We start from the raw sequence: 19,201 nt of genomic DNA, 5'->3' as shown, positions 1-19,201 counted from the left end.
GTCCCAAATTTTATGCAAATTAGGATGCCTTATTTCTTAAAGTCACCATGTAGGAAATCTGGTAGCTAGTGAAGACAGTGAGGCCAACCCTGTAGGTCCTTTCTCACTTTTCAATGAATTTCATACAATTAAAAAATTCATGTGGATCCATTCATATCATCTTGTAAATAAGTATTTCTTTCATGGATATATAAAAGTCTATTTTTGCATATGGTTTAGTTATAGTTAAAAAGAAATAGCTTAATAATTTCTCACTGGAGGCCGTCTGTTTTCATACCAGAAACAGTCAGAGGCAGAAGAAAATAGCTCAGAGTAACACAACTCTGTAAGTTTTAGTGTACAATAATTTTTGCACTATCATATTTATTAATTTTTGGGAACACCTCGAAACATGTGGGAACTTACTTCCCGAATCAGGGATCAAACCTGTGCCGTTTGCAGTGGGAGCATGGAGTCTTAACAAATGGATCACCAGGGAAGTCCCACAGTATCATTTTTATACTTAATGTACTGACATATTCAAGAAGAACAAAGGGACATCAAAGAGCAAAAAGCTAAAATCTCTAATAAACACAGGTCACTAGGACCCTAAGCCTTAACTGTTGGCACTAATCATTTTGAGAGCCACAACCAATATGAAACCTAGATTAAGATTAAAAAGTGATAGACCCATGAAATTGCTTGCTCCTGCCCAATGACTTTCATCAAATTACAGTACGAGTGCTGGGGGCGCTAGTTGTAAAGGAGCTGCCTGCTAACACAGGAGATGCCAGGCACTCGGGGTTTGATCCCTGGGTGGGGAAGATCCCCTGGAGGAGGAAATGGCAACCCAGGCCAGTATTCTTGCCTGAGAAATCCCATGGACAGAGGAGCCTGGCGGGCTACAATCTATGGGTCTGCAAGAGTCTGATATGACTGAGTGACTAAGCACTCGCTCACAGTACAACTAACCAGGGATAACATCATCCCACACTGTCAAGCTCTCACGCCTGGCTTTTAACCTACTCTTACAGCACAAGTCCTCCTTCCTACCCAGCACCACAGAACTGTGTCCTCACTTCTAACCTGCCAGGACTGGTTAAGGCTTTCCTATAAATGAACTGCAGGATTCTCACTGCTTGCACAACCGTTCACCATAACTCATACTATTGAAACTGCCAGGAATGGGACACTGGACGACAGAAACATGGCCAAAAAAAAGTTCTCATCCTGAGCATAAGCCAGTGAATGCCACCTTCTTGAAGCATGTTCAGTTCAGTTCAGTCACTCAGTCATGTCTGACTCTTTGAAGACCCCATGGACTGCAGCACGCTGGGCTTCTCTGTCCATCACCAACTCCCAGAGCTTGCTCAAACTCATGTCCATCAAGTCAGTGATGCCATCCAACTATCTCATCCTCTGTCATCCCCTTCTCCTCCTCCCTTCAATCTTTCCCAGTATCAGAGTCTTTTCCAATGAGTCAACTCTTCGCATGAGGTGGCCAAAGTACTGGAGTTTCAGCTTTAGCATCATTCCTTCCAAAGAAATCCCAGGGCTGATCTCCTTCAGAATGGACTGGTTGGATCTCCTTGCAGTCCAAGGGACTCTCAAGAGTCTTCTCCAACACCACAGTTCAAAAGCATCAATTCTTCAGCGTTCAGCTTTCTTCACAGTCCTACTCTCACATCCATACATGACCACAGGAAAAACCATAGCCTTGACTAGACGGACCTCTGTTGGCAAAGTAATGTCTCTGCTTTTGAATATGCTATCTAGGTTGGTCATAACTTTCCTTCCAAGGAGTAAGTGTCTTTTAATTTCATGACTGCAATCACCATCTGCAGTGATTTTGGAGCCTTCAAAAATAAAGTCTGACACTGTTTCCACTGTTTCCCCATCTATTTCCCATGAAGTGATGGGACCGGATGCCATGATCTTAGTTTTCTGAATGTTGAGCTTTAAGCCAACTTGTTCACTCTCCTCTTTCATCAAGAGGCTTTTTAGTTCCTCTTCACTTTCTGCCATAAGGGTGGTGTCATCTGCATATCTGAGGTTATTGATATTTCTCCTGGCAATCTTGATTCCAGCTTCTGCTTCTTCCAGCCCAGCATTTCTCATGATGTACTCTGCATATACGTTAAATAAGCCGGGTGACAATATACAACCTTGACAAACTCCTTTTCCTATTTGGAACCAGTCTGTTGTTCCATGTCCAGTTCTAACTGTTGCTTCCTGACCTGCATATAGGTTTATCAAGAGGCAGATCAGGTGGTCTGGTATTCCCATCTCTTTCAGAATTTTCCACAGTTTATTGTGATCCACACAGTCAAAGGCTTTGGCATAGTCAATAAAGCAGAAATAGATGTTTTTCTGGAACTCTCTTGCTTTTTCCATGATCCAGTGGATGTTGGCAATTTGATCTCTGGTTCCTCTGCCTTTTCTAAAACCAGCTTGAACATCAGGAAGTTCATGGTTCACATATTGCTGAAGCCTGGCTTGGAGAATTTTGAGCATTAGTTTACTAGCATGTGAGATGAGTGCAATTGTGCGGTAGTTTGAGCATTCTTTGGCATTGCCTTTCTTTGGGATTGGAATGAAAACTGACCTTTTCCAGTCCTGTGGCCACTGCTGAGTTTTCCAAATTTGCTGGCATATTGAGGGCAGCACTTTCACAGCATCATCTTTCAGGATTTGAAATAGCTCAAATGGAATTCTATCACCTCCACTAGCTTTGTTTGTAGTGATGCTTCCTAAGGCCCACTTGACTTCTCATTCCAGGATGTCCGGCTCTAGGTGAGTGATCACACCATCATGATTATCTGGATCATGAAGATCTTTTTTGTACAGTTCTTCTGTGTATTCTTGCCATCTCTTCTGAATATCTTCTGCTTCTGTTAGGTCCCTACCATTTCTGTTCTTTATTGAGCCCATCTTTGCATTAAATGTTCCCTTGGTATCTCTAATTTTCTTGAAGAGATCTCTAGTCTTTTCCATTCTGTTGTTTTCCTTGACCACAGAATAGGTTATTATATAATCACTAAAACTTATCCAACTCTATGTGACCCCATGGACTGTAGCCTGCCAGGCTCCTCTGTCCATGGGATTTTCAGGCAAGAATACTGGAGTGGGTTGCTGTTCCCTTTTCCAGGGGATCCTACTGACCCAGGGATTGAACCCACGTCTCCTGCACTGCAGGCAGATTCTTTACCGTCTGAGCCACCAGGGGAGCCCAATACTTTGAAAAATATTTAGTAAGAGGAAAATATTCTTTTTTGCTCCATAAATAATTTTGAATGGATAAATTATTTAACAGTGAGAGACCAGGAAGTCTTCTCAATGGCAGTTTACAGATATGTGAGGGTAGAAAATAAAGCATTGTGTGAAATAATTCCAGTGGTTGGGAATCTGCCTACCAATGCAGGAGACACGGGTTCGGGAAGATCCCACATACCTCAGGGCAAGTAAGCCTGTGTCTACTACAGGGAGCCCACACTCTGACACTATAGAAGCCCACACACAACTAGAGAGTCCAGGTGCTGCAACGAAATATTCTTCACAACACAGCAAGAATCCTGTGTGCTGCAACTAAGATCTGACACAGGCAAACAAACATTTGCTTTTTTTAAGACAAACCTGGGAGATTCCATTAACCCTCACACTCTAATCCAAACCCCTGATCGTCTTCTCCAACCACTGACTCCAGTCTCATTTCTGGTCACATGCCTTGTGACTAAAAGTACTTGAAAAGAAGCCAGAAGAAGATGAGAGAACAAGTCTTGCTTTTAATCTGGAGAAATAACTTTCTAGGCAGAGCACACAGCACGTGCGAAGGCCTAAACTGGGACTGTGCCTGGCTTGTTAGATGAACCACAAAGCATCCAGAGAGGATGGAGCAGAGTGAGTGAAGGAAAGTGGTTTTGGGTTGTGTTTTTTTTTTTAATTTTTTATTGGAGTATAGCTGATTTAGAATGTTGTGTTAATTTCTGCTATCCACCAAAGTGAGACAGTTATAAATATACCCACTCCTCTTTAGATTCCATTTCCATATAAATCATTACAGAGTATTGAATAGAAGTCCCTGTGCTATACATCAGGTTCTTATTAGTTACCTATTTTGTATATATTAGTGTATATATATCACACCCAATCTCCTAATTTATCCCTCCCCCCACCTTTGGTAACCATAAATTTCTTTTCTACGTCTGTGACTCAATTTCTGTTTTGTAAATAGTTTCATCTGCACGGTTTTTTTAGATTTCATATATTAGCAATATCATATATTTGTCTTTCTCTGTCTGACCTACTTCACTCATGACAATTTCTAGGTCCATCCATATCATTGCAAATGGCATTGTTTTGTTCGTTTTTATGGCTGAGTAATATTCCATCATATATATGACCTACATCTTCTTTATTCATTCCTCTGTCAATGGACATTTATGAATAGGTTGCTTCCATGTCCTGGTTATTGTGAATAGTGCAGCAATGATCATGCAGGAGCACATATCCTTTCGAATTATGTTTTTATTCAGATATATACTTAGGAGCAGGATTGTTGAGTCATATGCAGGAAGGAAAGTGTTAATAGAAGTCAGAAACAGCAAGGGGCCAAGTTAGATTTTCTTCTCACAAGTTGAGCTTGGACCAAGAGAAAGGAGAGGAGTCAGAGATACTAAGGCTCTTGACTCAATCAACTGGACTAATGGAATCAGCTTTACTTAAGCCGTGAGGCCTGAGAGGGGTCAGGGCTGGACGTCAGGATTGAGGTGGAGAGTTTTAAGTTTGACTTATGACCTATGAGACACTCAAGCAGGGATACTGAGCTGGGACTTTGGATATACAAGACTGAAGATTCAAATCCAGATCTAATCACTGTGTGGGTGGTAAAAAAATCACTATGATTAGATTTTCATGCCTGGACAGTATATATAGGATTGCAGAGCTCTGGAGATGTCACCTTGCAAGACGAAGTAGGTTCACAGAGAGAGGAAGAGAGAAGGAGAAGAAGCAAAGAACACTTGGAAGGAGCTGCCACTGACAAAGAAGGAATCTCAAGAGAGGACTGGGTCCTGGGAGCCCTGAGAAGAAAGCCTTTCAAGGTGGACAGAGCTCCGGATATTCCAAGTAAGAGAGGACTAGGAATTGATCATTAGATTTTTGCAATGTTAAGATCATGGATTTGTGACTTTCACAGGTTGGGTGTCTAGGTAGGTTGGAGGTGAGGCTTGATTGGAGTAAATTAAAGAGAGAATGTGCAGGAAAAAAAGATCACCACACAGCAAAGACAAAGAACTTTTTAGAAGAGTTTTCCTGTAAAAGAAATGTTAAAAATGGGGTGATAGCAAAAGAGCCTTGTGATTTCAACAGAGTTTTGTTTTTTCCTCCCAAACCTGGTAATAATTAGTTTGTCTATATGGTGGATGGAAATGACAGAGGAGACTAATATAACCAATCATATTAGTTATATTAAATGACAGCTATAACTAATTATTTGAATCCTACAAATGTGAAGTTGCAATTTTTAAAATATAATTGTTAGCTTATTTAAATGTAAATAATTGTTTCACATGCCTAAGCAATTTAGTTGAAGTCTGGTCTATACTCCTGGACTGTGTGAGCACTTTAAAAAACTGGACACAATGTCCAAACCATAGGACTCGCTCTTTTAAAGTATAAAATTCAGTAGTTTAGCAAATTCACAATGTTGTACAGGCACCCCACTAATTCCAGAGCATTTTCACCACTCTAAAAGAAGTCTATTAGCAAACACTTTCCATCCTGCCCCACACTATTTCCTGACAACCTCTAATTGATTTTCTATCTCTACAAATTTGCCTGTACTGACTGTTTCATTTAGTGGAATTATATAGTATATGACCTCTTGTACCTGGATTCTTTCACTTTGCAACTTTTCAAGATTCATCCATGCTGAACATGAATTAGTGTTTTATACCTCTTCATGACTAGATAATATTCCACTGTGTACCATGCTTTGTTCATCCATTCATCAGTTGACAGACATTTGGGTGTTTCTACCTTGTGGCCATTATGAGTAACATTGCTATGCTCATCTGAAAAGTATTTTGTGTGGAGCTGGGTTGTCATTTCTCTTGCATATGCTATCTGAAAGGACTGGCTGAGCCATAGGGCTTCTCAGGTGGCTCAGTTGGTAAAGAATCTGCCTGCAATATAGGAGACTGGGGTTAAATCCCTGGGTTGGGAAGATCTCCTGGAGAAGGAAATGGCAGTACTTTTGCCTGGAGAAATTCATGGACAGAGGAGACTGGTGGGCTTTAGTCCATGGGGTCACAAGAGTCGGACACGACTCCTCATATGGCAACTCTATGTTTAACTTTTAGAAACAGTTTTTTCAGCCTCTGTTGAGATGATGATATGGTTTTTGTCCCTTATTCTATTGACACATTACATTGATTGTTTTTCATAAATCTAATCAACCTCACAATTCTGATATAAATTCTGCTGAGTCATGGTGTATAATCCTTACCTTGCCTGATTCAGATTGTGGAGATTTTGTTGAAGATTTATTCACAAAGGATATTAGTCAGTAGCTTTCTTGGGATTCCTCTGTGTGGCTCAGGCATCAAGGTGTGGTTTTATGGAATCTTGGAGGCTATAGGTATTTTTTGATGTAATTAAAATCTGTATCAATTGACTTTAAAGAAGCAAGATGATTCTAGAGAAACCAATTCTGTTCAGTTCAGTTCAGTCGCTCAGTCGTGTCCGACTCTTCATGACCCCATGAATCGCAGCACACCAGGCCTCCCTGTCCATCACCAACTCCCGGAGTTCACTCAGACTCACGTCCATCGAGTCAGTGATGCCATCCAGCCATCTCATCCTCTGTCGTCCCCTTTTCCTCCTGCCCCCCATCCCTCCCAGCATCAGAGTCTTTTCCAATGAGTCAACTCTTCGCATGAGGTAGCCAAAGTATTGAAGTTTCAGCTTCAGCATCATTCCCTCCAAAGAACACCCAGGGCTGATCTCCTTCAGAATGGACTGGATGGATCTCCTTGCAGTCCAAGGGACTCTCAAGAGTCTTCTCCAACACCACAGTTCAAAAGCATCAATTCTTCAGTGCTCAGCCTTCTTCACAGTCCAACTCTCACATCCATACATGACCACTGGAAAAACCATAGCCTTGACTAGACAAACCTTTGTTGGCAAAGTAATGTCTCTGCTTTTGAATATGCTATCTAGGTTGGTCATAACTTTCCTTCCAAGGAGTCAGCGTCTTTTAATTTCATGGCTGCAGTCACCATCTGTAGTGATTTTGGAGCCCAGAAAAATAAAGTCTGACACTGTTTCCACTGTTTCCCCATCTATTTCCCATGAAGTGATGGGACCAGATGCCATGATCTTTGTTTTCTGAATGTTGAGCTTTAAGCCAACTTGTTCACTCTCCACTTTCACTTTCATCAAGAGGCTTTTTAGTTGCTCTTCACTTTCTGCCATAAGGGTGGTGTCATCTGCATATCTGAGGTTATTGATATTTCTCCCAGCAATCTTGATTCCAGCTTGTGTTTCTTCTAGTCCAGTGTTTCTCATGATGTACTCTGCATATAAGTTAAACAAGCAGGGTGATAATATACAGCCTTGATGAACTCCTTTTCCTCTTTGGAACCAGTCTGTTGTTCCATGTCCAGTTCCAACTGTTGCTTCCTGACCTGCATACAGATTTCTCAAGAGGCAGGTCAGGTGGTCTGGTATTCCATCTCTTTCAGAATTTTCCACAGTTTATTGTGATCCACACAGTCAAAGGCTTTGGCATATTAGCCTGATCTAATTAATGAAGGCTTTAAGAGTCGAGTTGAGGTTTCCCTAAAGAGAACACATTCTGTCTGTGGAGAGCAGCATCCTTGATACCAAAGAATGCCAGTCTGCCTTTTCTGATGGCTGCCCCAAGGATCTCAGCCTTGCCTAGACAGTTCCCTCAGTCATGTAAGCCAATTCCTTGTGAGAAATCTCTTAATACACATCTCCTACGGGTTTGGTTTCTCTAATAGGACCCTGAATGATAACACAGGGTAATGAATACTGGCCTCTTAGAGTGAACTGGAAGTCTTTCTTGCTCTTCTGTACTTGGGGAGAGTTTGTGAAAGGTTTAACTATTATTTGAATGTTAGTAGAATTTCCCAGGGAAGCCCTCTGATTATGTGAATATTCATCAGATTTGTTTTTCAATTTAAGAAACTTATTCTACTGTGTTAATCTGATTTATCTCAAATATAGCTGGGATGTCATTTCATGTTTGTGTGTATTGTCCTACTTCACACATATTTCTTTTCAGTTCAGTTCAGTTCAGTCACTCAGTCGTGTCCAGCGCTTTGTGACTCCATGAACTGCAGCACGCCAGGCCTCCCTGTCCATCACCAACTCCCGGAGTCTACCCAAACCCATGTCCACTGAGTCGGTGATGCCATCCAGCCCTCTCATCCTCTGTCGTCCCCTTCTCCTCCTGCCCCCAATCCTTCCCAGCATTAGGGTCTTTTCCAATGAGTCAACTCTTCGCATTAGGTGGCCAAATTACTGGAGTTTCAGGGTTTTTTTTTTCACTGCTACATTTTATTCCACAGTATAATAATGAGGGTTTTTAGTTTGGCAGAGCTGGATGTGGATTCTAACCACAAATCTTACCAGCAGTGTGAGTTTGAACTGCTCTTTTTCTTATTTTTCAGGAACTGGGATAGACTGTGGATCAACCCGTGACTGAGGAGCTTGTGTGCTCTCTGTGGTCCCCCTGTTCCCCAAAGGCCATATCCCTGTAAGTTACCAAGCCTTTTAGTTTTGGTTTTCTTCTGTCTCCCCTCATTTAAACCTCCATCTTTGAAAATCTGTTGAAGAAAGTGAATGAAACACTCACTCAGTCCTCTGTTCCCCCTCACTTCCCGCTCCCTAAAGCCCACATCCACTACCAGCCTAACACCTGTCCACCTAGTGCCCCCTTGTCCACGGTGGCTCCTGTCTAGCCATTCTCCCTTGACAGGCATAATCTCTTTCAAAGAAAACCATTTTCGGTTACTTTTCCACTTAAAACCTTATGCAAACTTACACACAAACACTGTACATACAGACAATTGCCTGGTACACAGAAAAGTGCTCAAATTATAGTGAAGTGAATAAATATGTGATATGAAGAAAACAAAAATAATAAAATTGATTTAAAAAGTCCAAATTAAATGGAAGTTTCATTAAAAGAAAAGGCATAGCAATAGTATAAAAAATAAGAACTATTTGAGCATAGTAACTAGTTTTGACTCAAAAGTTGATTAAGGATTACTGATTTGGGTCTCTAGAGTGTCAGAGCTAAAAGACACAGATGATTAATCTTTGAGAGAATATATTAGTGGTCTGGAGAAAGTAAAATTTTTACAAATTTTTGAAAATAGTAATTTTATCGGAGTATAAATTTAACACGTGATCATTATAGAGAAGCATCTCAACTGGCCAATGAAATGACCTCTGGAACATCAGACTGCAATTCCAAGAGTAGACAGAAGAAACTTGCCCTCCTATGATCTAATCAGTAAATTCATATTCCTATCAAGAAACATCCATTTGGTAACTCCGTGATGGTCCAGTGGCTAAGACTCTGTGCTCCCAACTCAGGGGGCCAGGGTTCATTACCTGGTGAGGGAACTAGGTCCTGCATGCCCCAACTAAGACCCGGTACAGCCAAATAAATAAAACTAATACATATTTTTGAAAAAGAAACATCAGTTTTACATACCACAGCCTTGAAAAGAAGAGAGAGGTGACCATAATCCTGTTATCCCTTCCTAAACAGGCAGCTTCGGAAGAGTCCAGTGGGGGCCATGCCTGGCGCCACCATGGACATGGACCAGGATGACTTCGGGAGCCCTGCCGAGTGGGGTGACCAGCAGCCAGAAGATGGTGTGCTGGGAGAAGAAGATGCCCAGGTCCAGCAAGAATGCCTGCAGAAATTTTCTACCCCAGATTATATCATGGAGCCCTCTGTCTTCAACACTTTGATGAGATATTTCCAGGCAGGAGGGTCTCCAGAGGAGGTGATCCGCCTCTTATCAGACAACTACACAGCTGTGGCCCAGACCATCAACCTGCTGGCCCAGTGGCTCATTCAGACCGGGGTGGAACCAGTGCAGATTCAGGAAACAGTGGAAAACCACTTGAAGAACTTAGTGATGCAACACTTCGACCCCCGCAAAGCAGATTCTATCTTTACAAACGAAAGGGCAACCCCCGCCTGGCTGGAACAAATGATTGCACATCCCACCTGGAGGGATCTTGTTTACCAGCTGATGGAAGTGCACCCAGACTGTCTGATGCTGAAATTCACGGTCAAGCTCATTTCCGATGCAGGATACCAAGGCGAGATCACTGGCGTGGTGGCAGCCTGCCAGCAGCTGGAAGTGTTCTCTAGAGTTCTCGGGAGCTCTCTAGCTACCATTTTGGATGGAGGAGAAGCCAACCTTGCAGAAAACCTGCCTCAGTTTGCTAAGATGGTGTGCCACGGCGAGCATACGTACCTGCTGGCTCAGGTCCTGATGGCCGTGCTGGCCCACGAAGGCCAGCGGGGCGGGGCAGTGCGCAGGGTCGCACAGGAGGTCCAGCGCTTCGCCCAGGAGAGTGGCCACGATGCCAGTCGCATCCCGCTTGCCCTGGGCAGAGCTGCCTCCTACCCCCGGCTGTGCCAGGCCCTGGGGGCCATGCTGTCCAAGCAGGCCCTGAATCCAGCCGACATCACTGTCCTCTACAACCTGTTTGTTACCAGCAGGGACCCGCCTCCTGTCGAGCTCATCCGGGTGCCAGCCTTCCTGGACCTGTTCATGCAATCGCTCTTTAAACCTGGGGCCAGGATCAACCCAGACCACAAGCACAAGTATATCCATCTCTTAGCCTACGCGGCCAGCGTGGTGGAGATCTGGAAGAAGAACAAACGCCTGAGCATCAATCAAGATGAGCTGAAGGCAACAACGAAGGCTATTGAAACTGTTCACAATTTGTGCTGTGCTGAGAACACAGGGGCAAGCGAGCTCCTGGCCGAGCTGGGCACCCTCTATAGGTGCATCAGATTTCCAGTGGTGGCAGTGGGTGTGCTGACGTGGGTGGACGGGACCGTGTCAAAGCCCAAGTTCTTCGAGCAGCACACCCACCCCACTCCAGTGCCCCTGGCCCTGCTAGACGAGGTCAGCACCTACCATCCCCTCCTGCACCCCCACGTCTTGCAGCTACTGATCAAGCTCTTGGAGACTGAATACCCCGAGCTAGATGCCATGAAGCAGCTTAAGGTGAAGAAGATCCTCCTGAACAGGATGGTGCACCTGCTGAGTTGCGGCCATGTGCTCCCTGTGGTCGCCTACATCCGCAGGTGTCTGGAGAAGCTGGACACCGACCTGTCTCTCATCCGCTACTTTGTGTCCGAGGTGCTGGATATGATCATCCCTCCCTACACCTCTGACTTTGTGCGGCTTTTCCTGCCCATCCTGGAAAACGACAGCATTGCCAGCACCCTGAAAAGGGCGGGTGAACATGACCCTGTGACAGAGTTCATAGCTCACTGCCAGTCTAACTTCATGCTGCTGGACTGAGTCAGAGCAACACCAAACCCACAGCAGAACATTCCAGCAGACCTACTGTGGAGAATCCTTTTGCAGAAGCTACTGGTGAAGAGACCCCCAGTCAACACCTTGGAAATGGGTTCTGATGGGAGGAGGTGGAGAATTTCTGTAAAAAAAAAAAAAAAAAGAAATGTTAGCAGTCTTAACAAAGTTAACTTAGCTTTTTTCACAAGACCTGATTGTTGACTTCATATTATTGTAATTGCTTTAATTTTCCAAGAACAAATAAAAGTCTTTCTACAGTTGGAAAGTGTACATTCTGGTGTTGGCTTTCTGCTGTGTAAATAAAGCACTTGGGTCCAAAAAATAAATAACAAATAAAAAGTCAAACAACTTTCCAAGTTTTCAAGAAATACTGTCACCCCAGATTCAAGAGGAAGGATTAAATGTAAGTCCACCACCAGCATCAGAAGCTCTACATGTAAAACTGAGCATGTGTCATTGAACCCACAAATGCACCCAAACACTCAAGTCTCCAGGCAGGTAAACAAAGATATTCAAGGAAGCATTTACCATCTCTATTGTGAATTATCAGAAGACAATTATATGACTCTATTTGATAACTGGAAAGATAATGTGGGAAAACAATGCTTTCGAATACATGGAAATTAGAGTCATTTTGACCAGTCCTGTGCTGGGATAGTGATCATCGAAATTTTAGTGATACAAATTCTTTGTACTTTACATTCTTTACCTGTTGATTTTTGTCATAAGCATTATTACTTGGCAACATGTATATCATAAGTAATACTTAATTTATTCTTAATGTGAAGTCAAGTGGGCCTTAGAAAGCATCACTACGAACAAAGCTAGTGGAGGTGATGGAATTCCAGTTGAGCTATTCCAAATCCTGAAAGATGATGCTGTGAAAGTGCTGCCCTCAATATGCCAGCAAATTTGGAAAACTCAGCAGTGGCCACAGGACTGGAAAACGTCAGTTTTCATTCCAATCCCAAAGAAAGGCAATGCCAAAGAATGCTCAAACTACCGCACAATTGCACTCATCTCACACGCTAGTAAAGTAATGCTCAAAATTCTCCAAGCCAGGCTTCAGCAATATGTGAACCGTGAACTTCCTGATGTTCAAGCTGGAAAAGGCAGAGGAACCAGAGATCAAATTGCGAACATCCGCTGGATCATGGAAAAAGCAAGAGAGTTCCAGAAAAGCATCTATTTCTGCTTTATTGACTATGCCAAAGCCTTTGACTGTGTGGATCACAAACTGTGGAAAATTCTGAAAGAGATGGGAATACCAGACCACCTGATCTGCCTCTTGAGAAATTTGTATGCAGGTCAGGAAGCAACAGTTAGAACTGGACATGGAACAACAGACTGGTTCCAAAGAGGAAAAGGAGTTCGTCAAGGCTGTATATTGTCAACCTGTTTATTTAACTTACATGCAGAGTACATCATGAGAAACGCTGGACTGGAAGGAACACAAGCTGGAATCAAGATTGCCAGGAGAAATATCAATAACCTCAGATATGCAGATGACACCACCCTTATGGCAGAAAGTGAAGAGGAACTAAAAAGCCTCTTGATGAAAGTGAAAGTGGAGAGTGAAAAAGTTGGCTTAAAGCTCAACATTCAGAAAACAAAGATCATGGCATCTGGTCCCATCACTTCATGGGAAATAGATGGGGAAACAGCGGAAGCAGTGTCAGACTTTATTTTTCTGGGCTCCAAAATCACTACAGATAGTGACTGCAGCCATGAAATTAAAAGACGCTTACTCCTTGGAAGGAAAGTTATGACCAACCTAGATAGCATATTCAAAAGCAGAGACATTACTTTGCCAACAAAGGTTTGTCTAGTCAAGGCTATGGTTTTTCCTGTGGTCACGTATGGATGTGAGAGTTGGACTGTGAAGAAGGCTGAGTGCCAAAGAATTGATGCTTTTGAGCTGTGGTGTTGGAGAAGACTCTTGAGAGTCCCTTGGACTGCAAGGAGATCCAACCAGTCCATTCTGAAGGAGATCAGCCGTGGGTGTTCTTTGGAAGGAATGATGCTAAAGCTGAAACTCCAGTACTTTGGCCACCTCATGCGAAGAGTTGACTCATTGAAAAAGACTATGATGCTGGGAGGGATTGGGGGCAGGAGGAGAAGGGGACAACAGAGGATGAGATGCTGGATGGCATCACTGACTCGATGGATGTGAGTCTGGGTGAACTCCGGGAGTTGGTGATGGACAGGGAGGCCTGGCGTGCTGCGATTCATGATGCGATTCAAAATCAGAACAATGAAATTCAAGTTACAAATTCAATAACTTTAATGTCTTTTTTTTCAACTTAAAGACATTCTAGGAAATGAAAAATTCAATCATTTACTTATAAGATAGTTTGAATGTGTTTCTACACCTATAAGTAGTTTGGACTCTCACAAACAAGGTATAAGAGGTATGGCCTCAGGAATTCCTTGGGAATCCAGTGGTTAGGACTCCCTTCTCTTACTGGCAAGTCCTCAGGTCCAATCTCTGGTCAGAGAACTAAGATTCGGCAAGTCACTTGGTGCAGACAGGAAAATAAATTACTTAAGATGGCACTAGTGGTAATACAGGAGACATAAGAGATGTGGGTTCTATCCCTGGGTCAGGAAGATCCCCTGGAGGAAGGCATGACAACCCATTCCAGTATTCTTGCCTGGAGAGTCCCATGGACAGAGGAGCCTGGCAAGCTACCGTCCATGGGGTCACAAAGAGTCAGACACTACTGCAGCGACTTAGCACACAATTTTAAAAACATGCCATCTCAAAAGATTTGTGTTTTCAAGTAATTTTTATGAATATATTAAATCCAATCAAAGTAAAATGGGGGGGACTTCCCCGGTGGCACAAAGAATCTGCCAATGCAGGGAACATGTTCGATTCCCAGGAGGATACCACATGCTGCGGAGCCACTAAGCCCGTGTACTACAACTACCGAGCCTGTGCTCTGGAGTCCACAAAAAATGTGCAGCTTATAGAGAATTACACGTCAGTAAAAAAAAAAAAAAGAGGTGAGTCTAAAACAGAAGTCGTATAACATTACCAACACATACTGTTAGCTACACATTTCATCAGCTCATCTGTATGTCTCCTTTATCTTAGTCTGTTTTTCCAACCATCTTCCTGAATTTCTTTTATCCTTCCCTCAGTTTTATAGCTTTTTAAATCACATATTTATGCACCCTTCAATAATATTATTTGATTTTTGAAGATTATGTATTTCGAGACTTGCTCTTTTTACCCAAAATGATGCTTCTAAAATCAACCGAGTACTTGAAAGTGAGAGTTACTCAGTCATATCCAACTCTTTGTGACCCCATGCCAGGCTCCTCTGTCCATGGGGCTTCTCCAGGCAAGAATACTGGAGTGGGTAGCTGTTCCCTTCTCCAGGGGATCTTCCTGATCCAGGGATTGAACTGGGGTCTCCTGCACTGCAGCTCAGCTTTACCAGCTGAGCTACTAGGGAAGCCGCAACCAAGGACCCAAATTAACTTTAATTCATTCGCTTCCTTCTGACTATATTATTTCCCCTTCTGATGTTTCAGACCATGAATGCTACCACATTCTTCCTCATGTCTCCTGATACACATATGGAAGAAGGTCTCCATGTATATATGAAGGATAAGAGAATGTATAATTTTACAAGACAGTGAAAACTTGTTTGACAAAGGATTTTCCTGATGGCCCAATAATTAATACCTGCACTCCTAGTGCAGGGGGCCTGGGTTTGATCCCTGGTCAGGGAACCAGATCTCCCAGGCCACAACTAAAGACCCACTGCATGCGTGGGTGCTAAGTCACTTCAGTCATATCCAACTCTGTGTGACCTTATGGACTGTAGCCAGCCAGGCTTATCTGCCCATGGGATTCTGCAGGCAAGAAGATTGGAGTGGATGGCAGTTTCCTCCTCCAGGGGATCTTCCCAACCCAGGGGTCGAACCTGTGTCTCCTACACCTCCTGCATTGTTCAGGGGGTGGAGAGGGGAGTCTTTACCACTAGTGCCACCTGGGAAGCCCAAAGACCTGCTACAACCAAGTAAAAAAAAAAAAATTTTTTTTAAGAAAAATAACTCTCTCCTTTAATTAATGTGAAGCACAGGAGACAATTATTTAAAAAAAAAATTGTTTGCCAAACAAGTTGAATCAGTTTACACTCCCACCAAAAACACACGAGAGTTCTTGTCAATCTACAGCTCTCTAACGTGCAGCGCTGTTTGACTTCTTCAAGTGGGTATAACATGGCAGCTCATTCTTGTCTTCATCTTGATTTTTACTAAGGTTGGGATACTTTTCAAAATATTAGCCATTCAGGTATTCTTCTGACTCCTTGGCCTCACACACACATCTTTTACACATCTTTTAATAAGGATTGTTTTCCTTATTGATTTCTGGGAATCTTGTTTCAGATACTACAAATTGTCAATATATTTTCTGCAAATTCATGACTTTTCTTTCCACTTCATTCCTGGGGTCCTTGATGAATACCAGTTTTCAATTTTTATATAAAATTGATGAATCTTTTCCAGCAGCATTTATTATATAACTCATTACTTGCCACACTGGTCTGTAATTCTCCATTATCATACATTAAGCTTACATTATACATTTGGGTCTGTTTGTAGACATACTTATGGATTATAAATTTTTGTAAATATTGTATCATAATAGAAATATTTTTATATATGTATATCTCCTTATTTAAGGTTTTGTTTCTCTGCATCTTGATTAAACTGAATATGTTTCATATGCCTGATGGAAATGTATTTTTTTTACGGGTTTTTTGTTGTTGTTTATACACTTAATCCACTTTACCACTGGGGCTCATCCTTGTGGTCCACTGATATCCGAGACAGGAAAGACAGCTACCTTAGTTCTAGGCACTGTCATCTCTGTAACCTCTGCAACAAGCAAATTATTGGTTCCTTAATCTGCTTCATCCAATCCATCTTCACCACAGATTACCTCATCATTTACAAACCATCAGGGATGCCCAATAGCCTTAAATATTTAGCTTAGTTGGTAAAGAATCCGCCTGCAATGCAGGAGACCCCGATTGGATTCCAGGATCAGGAAGATCCCCTGGAGAAGGGATAGGCTACCCACTCCAGTATTCTCGGGCTTCCCTTATGGTTCAGCTGGTAAAGAATCTGCCTGCAATTTCAGAAGACCTGAGTTCGATCCATGCGTTGGGAAGATCCCCTGGAGAAGGGAAGGCTACCCACTCCAGTATTTTGGCCAGGAGAATTCCATGGACTATATAGTCCATGGGGTCACAAAGAGTCACATGCCACTTTCACTTTCTTTCTTTTCCCAAAATCCTTAGCCTGAATTGGAACATCTTCAGGTTCCTGGCTGGTATCCAGCTTTGAAGAGTTCTCATCAGTTCTCTAAATTTTTCTTGATCACAGCCCAAGTTCAAACTTCCTGAAAGAGCCTATTAACCCTCACATTCTAATCCCAAATCCTCAACTGTCATCTCCATGCACTGCCTACTACGGTATCATTTCTGGGCACTGCCTTGTCAATAAAAGTACTTGAAAAGAAATCAGAAGAGAGTAAGAGAACAAGTCTTGCATTTCTCTGGAGATAAAACTTTGTAGGCAGAGTGAACAGCAAGTGCAGAGGCTTCAGTTGGGCCCCACACCGGCTTGTTAACTGAAAAGCAGGGCAATCTGAGGGATGGAGCAAAGTGAGTGCAGGAAAGTGCTTTTTTTTTTTTTTTTCCCCCAAGAACTTGCAGTTCTTTCTTTCTTGCACGCTAGCTTTCTCTAGTTTTGTTGATCAGGGGCTACTCTCCAGTTGCAATGAGTGGGTTTTTCATTGCAAGGTCTTCTCTTGTGGAGGCCAGGCTCTAGAACACTTGAGTTTCAGTAATTGTGGCACACAGGGGGCAGTTCCCCCAAGGCAAGAGAAATCCTCTGGACCAGGGAGTGAACCCATGTCTTCATTAGCAGGCAGATTCTTAACCACTAGGCCACCAGGGAAATACAAGAAAGGGTTAACAGAAGTCAGAAACCTAGCAAGGGACCAAGCCAAATTTTATTTTTTTTAAGATTGATTTTGGCCCAAGAGAAAAGACAGCAATTGTAGAAGCTGAGTTTCTTGACTCAATCAACTGGATCAATGGAACTGCCTTCACTTAAACAGGGAGGCCTGAGAGAGGGTTAGGGGTCAATTCGGGACTTCGAGGTTGAGGTTGGGAGTTTTAAGTTTGACTTATGAGTATTGAGACATCCAAGCAGAGATACAGAGCTGGAACTTTGGATATACAAGCCTGGAGATTCAAATCCTAACCTAATCACCGTCTGGGTGGTAACGATGTCATTATGATTAGATTTCCGTGCTTGGACAGTATATATAGGAACTCAGAGCTCTAGAGACATAGACTTGAGAGTTGCAGTAGGTCCACAGTCTGGAAGACAAGGAGAGAAAAAGGAAGAAGTAAAGAAACTTGAGCATCACTGACATAAACAGAATCTCTGGAGAGGATTCGGTCCTGAGAGCCCTCAGAGAAAAGCCTTTCAAGATGGACAGAGCTCCAAATACTCCAAGTAAGAGAGGGCTGGGAATCGATCACTGGATTTTTGCAATGCTAAGATCATTGATTGGTGACTTCAACAAGAGAGATGTCTTTGGAGTTGGATGTAAAAGACTGACTGGAGTCAATTCAAGAGACAATGAGCAGGAAATATATCACCGACATGCAAACACAAATAGGACTCTTTAAAAGCAGTTTTCTTGTACAAGAAAATAAACACACAGTTGCAATAGAGATTTTGGGGCTCTAGGGCATGGGTACAGTAGTTAATGTGCCTGGGCTTAGTTGCCCCAACAGCGTATGTAATCTTCTCAGAGCAGGAATCAAACCCATGCCCCTTCCATTGGCAGGCAGATTCTTAACCTCTGGACCATCAGGGAAGTCCCATAAGAGCTTTTAAAAAATAATAATATTTTTATTTATTTTTGGCTGTGCTGGGTCTTGGTTGCTGTGCTGGCTTTTTCTGTAGTGGCAAGCAGGGGCTACACTTCATTGCAGCAAGTGGGTTCTCACTGTGGTGACTTTTCTTGCTTCGGAGCACAGGCTCTAGGACACATGGGCTTCATTAGTTGTGGCACGTGGGCTCAGTAGCTGCAGCTCCTGGGCTCTAGAGCAGAGGCTCAATAGTTGTGGCACATGGGCTTTGTTGCTCCAAGGCATGTGGGATCGTCCTGGATCAGGGATTGAACCTATGTCCCCTGCACTGGCAGGCAGATTCTTTACAACTGAGCCACCAGGGAAGCCCCCATAAGAGCTTTTGAATGTGTTTCTATAACAAACTCTTTCTCTGGATTTTTCTTAGGTCAATCTGAGTATTTGATTTCTGAAAGTCAAGGACAACATCTAGTACAGAAGACCCAAAGGAAGACAATCACGGACCTATGTCAACAACGGCTGAAAATGGGTGACAACTTCACAAAATCAGAAAGCTGGAGTAAGTATGAATTCAATGGAAATCAAATAATAAGCAAACGCACTGCCTCTTATCCTTCACTCCATTCTTAGTTGTGGCGTGCCTACGTGCTAAATCGCTTCAGTCACGTCTGACCCCATGGACTGCAGCCCACCACGTTCCTTTGTCCA

General features: G+C 42.9%; 1 pseudogene; it reads left to right on the top strand.

Annotated features, from left to right (window-relative positions):
* The first annotated feature begins 9,812 nt into the window (after window positions 1-9,812).
* On the top strand, window positions 9,813-11,567 carry LOC113893620 (annotated as a pseudogene).
* Window positions 11,568-19,201: the final 7,634 nt, after the last annotated feature.

This window comes from Bos indicus x Bos taurus, chromosome 5 (assembly GCF_003369695.1).
Source record: "Bos indicus x Bos taurus breed Angus x Brahman F1 hybrid chromosome 5, Bos_hybrid_MaternalHap_v2.0, whole genome shotgun sequence".
In the NCBI taxonomy this organism is placed as follows: Eukaryota; Metazoa; Chordata; class Mammalia; order Artiodactyla; family Bovidae; genus Bos; species Bos indicus x Bos taurus.
This window is presented reverse-complemented; position numbering and strand designations above follow the sequence as displayed.